Source organism: Mangifera indica, chromosome 5 (genome assembly GCF_011075055.1).
Source record: "Mangifera indica cultivar Alphonso chromosome 5, CATAS_Mindica_2.1, whole genome shotgun sequence".
Classification (NCBI taxonomy): Eukaryota; Viridiplantae; Streptophyta; class Magnoliopsida; order Sapindales; family Anacardiaceae; genus Mangifera; species Mangifera indica.
In genome coordinates this window covers 627818-638360 of record NC_058141.1, presented here as the reverse complement: position 1 = coordinate 638360, position 10543 = coordinate 627818, and the positions used below count along the sequence as shown (strand labels likewise).

Here is a 10543-nt window from a genome sequence, read left to right as displayed (position 1 = left end):
ATAGAGTTGGCTCTTTCAGAAGTTGAATCAAAATATGAAGCTTGTGCGCCCGGAAATAGCTGTACAGGCCCAATCACAAGCTGCCCCTTCTATATTGAGGATGCTGGCGAAGAATTCTTGGGCCTTCTAGGTTTCAGAATCTAATGATTCTTGCATAGTTCCAGGTCATATTTTCTCCTTTACCATGCTGATCTAATCTTTCTTCATCACTGCAACGTCTTGTTTCTGACCAGTTATAGAAAGATCGAGGTTTCTTGTGCTTTAAATTCAACCCAGAAAACTACTGTTGCAGTAGTCCCTGGAGATAAGTGAATTAGAGTAAAATTGCCTGTGAGTATTTGCTATCTAATCACGGAGTAGATTCAAGCCGGTTTGAACTTAAGCCCGTTCAAGTTGGTGATGGAATAAACAGTGTCGCCAGAACGTTAATTGACTAAGTCAGATTCAGAACTGTAAAGATGGTAGGCTAAATCTTCACTATTTTTTATTCAGCCCAAAATTTCTAGTTCATTCTCTTGTATTGTTTCAATAGGATTTACAAACAATTAGCTACTTTCGTGCAGAGAACATCTGTACAATTACAGGCTATTTGATCATTCGATTTTTCCTAGGAGGTGAACATTTAACCTTGTTGTATAGCGGTAAAAGTCTCACATGGGTTACTCGAATCAGTGGTTAGACTTTTCAACCCGAAGCCTTAGCATATTAGGTAAAATTGTTCTCATACATGATCAGATTTTTCTCATACATGTTAAACCCCTTTTCCCTCTTCACACGATCTTCTAAACTTTTCTCACAGGAGCTCCAAAAATTCTTCGAAGTCTGAGAAAATGAGCAAGATGGGCAATCGTTTTATGGCAATTAAGCTGTGAATTTTCTTGGCTGTCGTTCATCTGAAGGCTGTCAAAGTCAAACAAGATGCCGAAAAGTCAATCTGTTTTTATTAATTTCAACTTTAGTGGGAGCTGAAAAGGTTTACTTTCGTCTCTAGCTAACCAATGAAAATGGGTTTCCCAACTCTGGTCTGCCCCTGAAATTTGCAAGTCAACAGGTGCGTTCTGCTTTTGAAGGAGAAGTAACTCGGGTTCTATAACGAGAAGAAGAACAGTGAAGAAACATTATGATACAGAGAAAGTTTGAAATGGCTCTGACTCATCTTGTGTTTTCTGTTGTGTTCTTTGTCATCTTTGATCTTTTTCTTCTTTGTTTGGCTCAAGATGAAAGGAAAATCAATCCAAAATGTCCACCTTTCTCCTGTGGTTTACTGGGTGAGATCGGCTTCCCTTTCTCCAATCGAACGCATCCCGAGTGTGGCTTATGCATAGTAGATGACTGTGACAAAACTTTTCAGAAGATTCAACTGTGGAATCACGGGCCACAGTTTTATGTTTCAAGCATCTCTCAGGATAACATGGTCACCCTTCGTGACCAGGAACATCTAAACCTGTCGAGCCATAACTGCGGATCTTTAAAAAGGTTGTCTATTCCCATCTCTCCTTTTCTCTCTTTTGAAATCCCTTACAACCAAAACGTTTTCCAATGTCCTCTCACTTATAATAATCCCAAAGAGTCCATTTTGGCTTGCAATGACTCCAAACACTTGTTTCTCTACTATCTTCCTACTGCTAAATTGCCAGATCTTCCGTCTCAGTGTTTACATATTCCCTTCAGCGTGAATAAGACACGGCAAAGTGTTGAATATATCAATTTGTCGACTTATGTATTCGCCTTGGGAGTACATGTGACAAAAGAATGTCTTAGTTGTTATAAGGAGGGAGGGCAATGCCAGACTGATGGCGAGAGAAAGTTTAATTGCTCAGTGACAGCAAGAACAGGTATTACAGTGAATTAGAAGGACTCATTCCTGGTACTTCTATTCTTTCTTTCCATGTTTTACTTTTGTTTCTTTACTAGCTATATTTCCTGCATTTATAGGAACTGCTTTTAGTTTAATCATCATCTTGCCAGCATGATTGTCATTGATATATGGTTAATAAAAATGGCCAAAAATGAGAACAAATGTTAAACCACACGTATTTCTTAATGTACACACATGCCATTAAATCTATAAAACTCCAGTAGAGGGCAGACGAGGAAGGGTCTATCATCCTGTTATCATCTTCTGTCATAGCTTCAATGACTTGTTTTCTCACTCACACAAAAATCTGAGGCTACTTTTGCTTCAAATGCAACCAACAATAAGATTCTGTTGAATTAGGTAAGACTGATAAAACCTCTCCTTCATCTAAGTCTCTTGAACAAAGGCCAAGCGGGGAGTAAGGCACAACATCCCCTCTACTAGGCCCTTGGGTTACCAGGTCAGAACCCCTTCATTTAAGCCTCCTAAACCAGGCCAACTGAGGAGAAAGGCACAACCTCCCCTCATGCCTTTAGGTTATCAGGTTGGAACTTGATGCAGGCCTGAGTTCGTCGGAGCTGTTATGCTGCTGCAGTGCTTCACCTGTGTCTCAGCCTAGTCAAGTGACCAAGCAGCGATCGACTGCCCAAGCCAAGTCTCCAGCCTCACTCTCACAAACAACACAATTTGTAAACAAGCAGAAGTGATTTGGAACAATTGTAATTTGTAGATTGTATTAAACCTTAATGGATATAAATATTGAGTTTGGCTACATATTGTTCCTGCAAAAATAAACACTGAATAACTGTTACCCAATACTGTGGATAATCCACGAGAATCAAAATACAGATCAACAAAATGCAAAAATACAAAATAACTAGGCTCTCAGCCCCCACTAATCCAGCACTCAAGGGCTGGCCCTCCCTTCTTTTCCTGCTTGATTCTCCTTAGTCCAGGGACGTTTCCTCTCCAGGTTTATATCTCTCTCCCTCTCTCTCCTCTGCTTGGCTGTCGGCTACTTTTGCATTTGTCGCCTGACGCTTCTGTTCTTCTGCTACAGTCTCTCTGAACCTGCTAAGGTGGTCGGGAGATTTTCCTTTCTTGTGATAGTTGACATTTCCCCACTCCAGTTTGTCTTTTCCTTTTCCATGCTGGTTGAAAACTCTGCTGCCAATTGTCTTCAATTGTTGGCTGACCTGTATCTTTTTTAATTCACTGCCACGTGTCCTTCTTTTATCCTTCCTTCTCACAAATACTTTGGCTCTAACATTGCCCCGCCCATCCAGAGGCACCTTGTGCTCAAGGTGCAGGTAAGGAAATAGTTGTTTTATGTTAGAATAAAGTTCCCAAGAGCACTCAAAGTCAGGTAACTCTTTCCATTTGATTAGTAGTTCTAAGTCACCTTGAGCAGAATATCTATGTTGCAAGACCTCCTCTGGACAAACCACCAGCTCTCCTTCATCACTTAATCCTATCGGCAGAGGTTGTGAATTGGTTGGAGCTCCTAGATACCTTTTTAGTTGGGACACATGAAACACAGGGTGCAGTTTGGTTGAAGCTGGCAGATTCAGTTTATAGGCCACTTGGCCTATCCTTCCGATCACTTCATAGGGCCCGTAAAAACGAGGGCTTAGTTTCTCATTAGGCCTCTGTGCTAACGAGCGAAATCGATATGGCTGTAATTTAAGAATAACGTAATCTCCCTCATTGAACTCTACTTCTCGACGATGTTGATCAGCCAGCTTTTTCATTCTTTGTTGGGCTCGAAGAAGGTTATCCTTAAGCTCATCCAATACCATATTTCTTTCCCTAAGCAATTCATTCACTTCAGCAACCTTGGCGCCTTCTGTTTCCCAGCGAATGAGAGGTGGGGGATCTCTCCCGTAGACCGCCTTAAAGGGTGACATGCCTGCCGATCCATGAAACGAAGTATTATACCAATATTCTGCCCACGAAACCCACCTAATCCATTCCCTTGGTTTTCTATTGCAGAAACAACGAAGGTAGGTTTCTAGGCTCCGGTTAACCACCTCCGTTTGTCCATCCGTTTGGGGGTGGTATGCTGAACTGAACTTGAGAGAGGTTCCAGCAGCTCTGAATAATTCTTTCCAAAAATGGCTCATGAAAACGCTATCACGATCGGTAACTATCGAATGCGGGAAGCCATGTAATCGAACGATTTCTTTAATGAAGAGTTCAGCGACGTCTTTTGCTGAAAAGGGCCTTCGAATCATTAAAAAGTGACCGTACTTGGACAACCTATCAATAACCACCAGAATAGTGTCAATGCCCCGAACCTTCGGCAATCCAGTAATGAAATCCATCGAGAGATCTTCCCATATTTGATCCGGAATGGGTAATGGTTGCAGCAATCCTGCAGGTGAAAGAGCTTCATATTTCATACGTTGACAAATATCACATGCTGCCACAAATTCTTTGATGTCGTTTTTCATCCCTTGCCAAAACAAAATGGCTGCCATTCTACGATAGGTTCTGAAGTATCCTGAATGGCCTCCGCTGGGACTTGAGTGAAATTCTTTCAGAAGAGACGAAAGAAATTTAGACCCTTTTGGAATTACTAGTCTATTTTTATAAAACAATTTACCTCCTCTCAACACGTAGTGGTTGTATGCTGCTGGATTCCCCTTTAGTTCTTGCACCAATTTTTGAAGCTTCTCATCTTTAATAATTTCTTTCTGTAGCTCTTCCCCACCCACTAAGTTTGCTATTGACAGTGCTTGTAATTCTCCCGAAAATATAGGATTTCTTGAAAGTGTATCTGCTGCCTTGTTTTCACATCCCGGTTTATACAAAATCTCAAAGTCGTAGCCAAGCATCTTCATCAACCAACGCTGCTGTTCGCTGTTCCATGAGAAATTTTAAACTTTGTTGGTCCGTTCACACTTTGAAATGTCTCCCTAAAAGATAATGTCGCCACTTCTGGAAGGCAAGGACAATGGCCATGAGTTCTCTTTCGTACACAGATTTGCTGCGGTTGCGAGGGGACAATGCCTTGCTAAGGAAAGCGATAGGCCGACCGTTTTGCATCAGAACAACACCCAATCCAATCCCCGAAGCATCTGTTTCAACCACAAATTCTTGTGTGAAATCTGGCATGGCTAAAACGGGCACCGTAGTCATGGCTGTTTTAAGTGCTTCGAAGGCTTGTTGGGCTTCCTCACCCCAACAGAATGCATTTTTCTTCAATAATCGAGTTAATGGTTCAGCTATTTTTCCATAATTCTTCACAAATCGACGATAATATCCCGTGAGTCCTAGGAAGCCCCTAAGATCTCTGATACCCCTTGGTGTTGGCCATAATTCCATGTCTCTAACCTTTCTGGAATCTGCCTGAACCCCATTTTTGGACACCACATGGCCCAAATATTCTATCTCAGTTCTGCCGAAACTGCACTTCTTTTTGTTCACCTTAAGCTGGTGATCTCGAAGCAAATTTAGGACAATTTGAAGATGCCATAAATGATCTTGAAACCCCTTGCTGTAGACTAGAATATCATCGAAAAACACGAGCACAAATCGCCTTAAATAAGGCCTAAAAATCTCGTTCATGATCCCTTGGAAGGTGGCTGGTGCGTTCGTCAATCCGAAGGGCATTACTAAGAATTCGTAGTGTCCTTCATGAGTTCGAAAACCTGTCTTCTCAATATCTTCTTCCTTCACTCGTATTTGGTGGTATCCAGATTTTAGATCAAACTTACTAAAAATCTTTGCGCTAGCCAATTCGTCAAGTAATTCATCTATCGTGGGCATAGGAAATCTGTCCGGAATGGTTAAACGGTTCAATGCACGATAGTCGACACAGAACCTCCATCCTCCATCTTTTTTTCGAACTAGAATAACAGGGCTGGAGAAGGGACTGATACTAGTTCTAATCACTCCAACCGTAAGCATTTCCTGCACTATCTTCTCGATTTCGTTCTTCTGATAATAAGGATATCGATACGGCCTAATATTTGGTGGTTGGGCTCCAGGTATAAGTCTTATAGAATGGTCGCCATTCCTCTTGGGTGGCAACTCGGAAGGCTCTCCGAATATGTCTTCGAACTCTTTTAATAACTCCATAATTTCTGGACATTGTTCTTTTTCATCCGTGGTTTCATTTTCGGAAGGTATACTTCTTTCTACAAAAAATCCTTCACCACAATCTCCCACTGTTTTTATCAAGGATTTGAGTGATGTTTCTAATTTAGCCAAAGACCAATCCCCTGTCAACTCCTTTTTCTTCCCTTCCCACAAAAACTTCATGGATTGATTTTTCCAATTTACCTTAACGTCTCCCAGCCTATGCAACCAATCCACCCCTAATATCACATCCACCCTACCTAGTTTGAATGGTAAAAAGTCTTGCCTAATAGTGAGTCCTGGCAAGGCCAATGACAACCCTTCACATTTACCTAGCCCCTACACCTTTCGGTCGTCTCCTAACACAACAGCAAACTTGACTGATTTCACAGGTAGCTTCAATTCTTTTACTAACCTGTCTGAGAGAAAATTATGTGTTGCACCGCTGTCTATCAGAACCACCACCTTCCGGCCTTCCAGCTCTCCCATCATCTTCATTGTTTTTGGGGAACTAAAACCTACTACAGAGCTAACATTCAAGCTTGCCTCTATTTCTTGGCCTTCGATGATGACTTCTTCTTCTTCTTCAGATTCCACCCCTTCATCCACACCGTCTTCACTGGCGATCATAACACGAAGTTGTCTAAAACGGCACCGATGTCCCAGAACGTATCTTTCATCACATCTGAAACATAGACCTTTTTCTACCTTGGAACGAAACTCTTCGTCGGATAGTCGTCGAAAATTTCCATCTCGTCGTTGCACGGAAGTTGACGCACCAGAACTCGTGGAAGCCCTAACTGTTGGGTTGGTGTTTATATGGACAGGGGTTGTTTGAGTTTTAATAGATGAAGAAGAGTTAATAAGCTGCTGGTGTTGTGTTGGGTTTATGCCAGGTGAGCTAAAATTTCTCAGGTTGGATGGATTCCTGGCTGCGTTAGTGTCTGGGCTATTTACTATATTGGTTTGTGTGGTATAATTGGGCCTGTGGTTTGGGCTAGATGAGTGGGTTTGGGTCATTATGGTGACTGGGCTGGTTTGGAGATGATACGGATAACGGGTCGGGTTAGGTGCTGGTCTTGGGTTCAGTCGTCCGGAGCGTATTACATAGCGCTCGTCGATGATGGAGTTTTTCTTCTCTACCTGTTGTGCGCGATCCATCGTCTCTTCTAGGGTGCGTGGCTGAAACATCTTGACTTCCGTCATAATTTCTTCCGACAGTCCATTCAAGAAAACTACTTTAAGGGTCTCGTCCGTTAGTCCGTTGACCGCTGCTGATAACCTCTCGAAACGGCAACGATAATCCTTAACAGAATGGGTCAGCCGTAGGGAGAATAGTTCTTCCTTCGGGGTTCAATCGTTTGCTGGTGGGAATCTTTGCAATATCTCTTCCTTGAATTCCTCCCAACCGTGAAACGCTTGCCTTTTCTCTCGCCATTGTAGCCAATGGAGGGCGTCTCCCTCCATACACACTCCTGCTGCTGTCAACCGTTCACGCTCTGTCAGTCGGTTCACCTGAAAATACCTCTCAACTCTCGCCATCCAATCCAATGTTTCCTCTCCATTAAATAAAGGTAGTTCTAGACGCCGATATTGATAGTCCCACTGATTCTCTGCATTCACCTCTTCCTCCCTCTGTCCCAGGTTATTGCCCCTTCTTTCATCTACCATCTCTTCGGGTCTCTCAGGTGGAGGGCGGCTCTGCTCTCCCATAGGTGGTGAATATGAGGGGGAAGGTTCCGGTTCAACTGGAGCCTTACCCTTGTCATTCGTCTCTCTGCCTAGTGTGGCTTCCTTCAGGTCCCTTAAATAATCTTTAATGGCTTCCATGTCAGTTCCTAGGTTATTCATTCTGGAATGCATCTCTCCCATATGTGTTTTCATCTCCCCCATCGCCTCTTTCACGGACGTCATCTCTTTTTCTAACGTTTCCACCCTCGAATCCATCCGCGTCATGCTCTGATACCAAATGATGCAGGCCTGAGTTCGTCGGAGCTGTTATGCTACTGCATTGCTTCACCTGTGTCTCAGCCTAGTCAAGTGACCAAGCAGCGATCGACTGCCCAAGCCAAGTCTCCAGCCTCACTCTCACAAACAACACAATTTGTAAACAAGCAGAAGTGATTTGGAACAATTGTAATTTGTAGATTGTATTAAACCTTAATGGATATAAATATTGAGTTTGGCTACATATTGTTCCTGCAAAAATAAACACTGAATAACTGTTACCCAATACTGTGGATAATCCACGAGAATCAAAATACAGATCAACAAAATGCAAAAATACAAAATAACTAGGCTCTCAGCCCCCACTAATCCAGCACTCAAGGGTTGGCCCTCCCTTCTTTTCCTGCTTGATTCTCCTTAGTCCAGGAACGTTTCCTCTCCAGGTTTATATCTCTCTCCCTCTCTCTCCTCTGCTTGGCTGTCGGCTACTTTTGCATTTGTCGCCTGACGCTTCTGTTCTTCTGCTACAGTCTCTCTGAACCTGCTAAGGTGGTCGGGAGATTTTCCTTTCTTGTGATAGTTGACATTTCCCCACTCCAGTTTGTCTTTTCCTTTTCCATGCTGGTTGAAAACTCTGCTGCCAATTGTCTTCAATTGTTGGCTGACCTGTATCTTTTTTAATTCACTGCCACGTGTCCTTCTTTTATCCTTCCTTCTCACAAATACTTTGGCTCTAACAGAACTTCACATGGACCTGTACTACAGTAGATTTGGATGGAATTGTTGCAAACGTTAGGCTTTGATACAAATGATTGGGCTACCACAAAAGTACTATTGGGTTTTTCCCATCTAAAAGCTAACTCAAGGGGTGAGACTTACATACCCACCCACAACTTAATTACCACCCAATGAGTGATACTCGATAGTTCCTGGGGATAAGGATGTAAATTGGAGTAAAACTGCATGTAAATATTTAGTTGCTGCGCCTGTTCAATTAGAGGATGTGGGTTTGTAAAGATTAGCACATAGCTCCTGCACAGGCTTAGCGTGACAAATAAAGAACGCATGCTTTCCACATGTTTATTGAACTCCTCTAGAACAAGTAGCTAATAATGACAGCAGAACACAAAGCATCCCCAGGCTGAGAGATATATTAAAATGGAGCCTTACCAGTTTCCAGATAGTTGGCAGGTAAAATCGCTGTGTAAGACAGGATTCTGTGGTGTGGTACTGTATTGCTTGCTACTGCAGAAACCTCTCTGTCTGTTTGTATGAATTGCATGGATTCTGTGGTGTGGTATTGTTTTGCTTGCTAGTGCAGAAACCTCTTTGTCTGTTTTGTACGAATGTGTGCTCAGCCTTGAATTCAAGTTGGAGATATAAATCCTCTGTTTCATGAGAGATAGAATCAGAGAAACAGCCTCTGTTCATTTATTCTCTGCCCCACTCCCTACTTCAACTGCGAGGACTTTTCAAGTAAACAAATTTATCCTCAATTAATAGTCCTATCTATCATAATGACAACTTGTGGTGTTTCAACACCTCTTGAATTTAAGTCCTCCGCTAAATGAAACATGGATAAAGAAGAGAACCTGTTTCAAATTGAAGAAAGATTCATAAAGTCTTCATCAAAGAGCCTCTTCAAAATGCATAGAAAGATTCTTGAAATATCAGTAGATTTTCTTCTCCATACATCTTTTCTCTGCCCTATTCCCTACTTCACATTCAATGACTTTTCAAAACAGAACGTCTGCTCCTCAATTGCAGTGTTCCAATACCGTCTATTGAATTCAAGAATTGGCAATTCCCCAACTTGTAATTCCCTTTCTTTCAAGATATATTCTGTTTTTCCCCCATTTTTTGGAGAGCTCACATTGGTCTTTCTCCCTGACACCATGATGTTTGTTGCATAGTAGCTATTTGAATTCTGTAAGGTGTTACTTGAATTTAGAAAGTAGGGATTTGAAAAGTGAACTTTTAATGAGATATATGGTGATATCAGAGAGATTAGGTTGTCTTGTAGCCCACCATTTATCTCATAGTATGGATCTTTTTCAAATACATTTTAAGTAAATGTAGTTGTTAGATATCCATCCATTTGCTCATCTAGTCGAACATATCTGGTGTAACTGATGGACTGGAGTGACCTATTATAATTCATAAACGACTTAATATTATATATTATTCTGGAAATTATATATAATAATATATAATTTATTATTATATATAATAATATATATAATATATTATTTTATTATAATATTATAATAAAATTAAAATATATTATATTATTAATAATTATATATTTTATATATATATAAAAGGGTTGGCGAAATCGCCAACCCTTGGCGTCGCCAATGGTTGGCGATTCCGCCAACCATTCATATTAATATATATAATATATTATATATATTATTATATTAATATATTAATTTTTTATATTATTATATAATATATTATAATATTATTATATTATAATATATATAAAGGGTTGGTGGCCGCCAACCCTTTATATTAATATATATAATATATTATTATAATATATTATATAATATTATAATATAATTATAATTTATATTAATATATAATATTATATTATACATAATATATTATAATATATAATTATATAATATAATTATAATATTCTAATTAAAA

General features: G+C 40.6%; 1 long non-coding RNA gene across 1 annotated transcript; it reads left to right on the top strand.

Moving 5' to 3' along the window:
* Positions 1-70: 70 nt before the first annotated feature.
* LOC123216972 lies at positions 71-1293 on the top strand. Its single transcript, XR_006502383.1, has 3 exons — positions 71-461; positions 564-709; positions 800-1293. It is a non-coding gene; the product is annotated as an uncharacterized LOC123216972 (long non-coding RNA).
* Positions 1294-10543: the final 9250 nt, after the last annotated feature.